Raw genomic sequence first — 1001 nt, 5'->3', positions numbered from 1 at the left:
CGGAGGAAGTGTTCAAGAAGATCCCAATCAACATCTAACCACCTTCCTGAGGATATGTGACACTGTGAAGTCTAATGGTGTTCATCCTGACACTTACAGACTACTTCTATTCCCCTTCTCACTCAATGACAAGGCATTTAAATGGCTAGAATCCTTCCCGAAGGAGAGTTTAACAACCTGGAAAGATGTGGTGAACAAGTTCTTGGCGAGATTCTATCTTCCTTAAAGAATCAACAGGTTGAGAGCTGAGGTTCAAACTTTCAGGCAACAAGATGGTGAGACTCTATATGAAGCATGGGAGAGGTTTAAGGATCTGACAAGAAGGTGCCCACCAGATATGTTCAATGAATGGGTGCAGTTACACATTTTCTATGAAGTTCTTTCTTATGAATCAAAGAAGGCAGTAGACCACTCATCCGGGGGATCTCTGAACAAGAAGAAGACCATTGAAGAAGCCATAGATGTTATTGAGACTGTAGCTGAGAATGACTACTTCTATGCTTCTGAAAGTGGCAACACTAGAGGAGTAATGGAGCTAAACAATGTGGATGCACTGCTAGCTCAAAACAAGATGATCACCAAGCAGCTGGCTGACCTTACCAAGAAGATGGAGAGGAGTCAAGTAGCAGTAATCACCACCTCAACAGCAGCTCAAGAAGGAGTGAATGAAGAAGCAGAGGGTGATCAGGAACAAGCCAACTACATTGGAAATCCACCTAGACAGAACCATAACACATACTCCAAGACTTACAATCCTGGTTGGAGGAACCACCCAAACTTTGGGTGGGGAAATCAACAAGACCAAGGCCAAGATCATAGAAGCCACAACCCCAACAACAATGCAGCTCACCAACATTCCACACAGAGATCATATCAACACCCACCTAACAACATACCTCAACATCCATACCAAAGTCAAAATGGCCCTTCTCATCCCTCCAATCTCAACTCACCATCATCGGAAGAAAGACTATCAAGGATTGAAACTCTACTTGAAGGCA

At 43.7% G+C, this 1001-nt stretch overlaps 1 non-coding gene across 1 annotated transcript; it reads right to left on the bottom strand.

Annotated features, from left to right (window-relative positions):
- Positions 1 to 235: 235 nt before the first annotated feature.
- On the bottom strand, positions 236 to 342 carry LOC112732049 (small nucleolar RNA R71). The gene has a single exon (XR_003167790.1). It is a non-coding gene; the product is annotated as a small nucleolar RNA R71 (small nucleolar RNA).
- Positions 343 to 1001: the final 659 nt, after the last annotated feature.

This window comes from Arachis hypogaea, chromosome 12, assembly GCF_003086295.3.
Source record: "Arachis hypogaea cultivar Tifrunner chromosome 12, arahy.Tifrunner.gnm2.J5K5, whole genome shotgun sequence".
Taxonomy (NCBI): Eukaryota; Viridiplantae; Streptophyta; class Magnoliopsida; order Fabales; family Fabaceae; genus Arachis; species Arachis hypogaea.
This window is presented reverse-complemented; position numbering and strand designations above follow the sequence as displayed.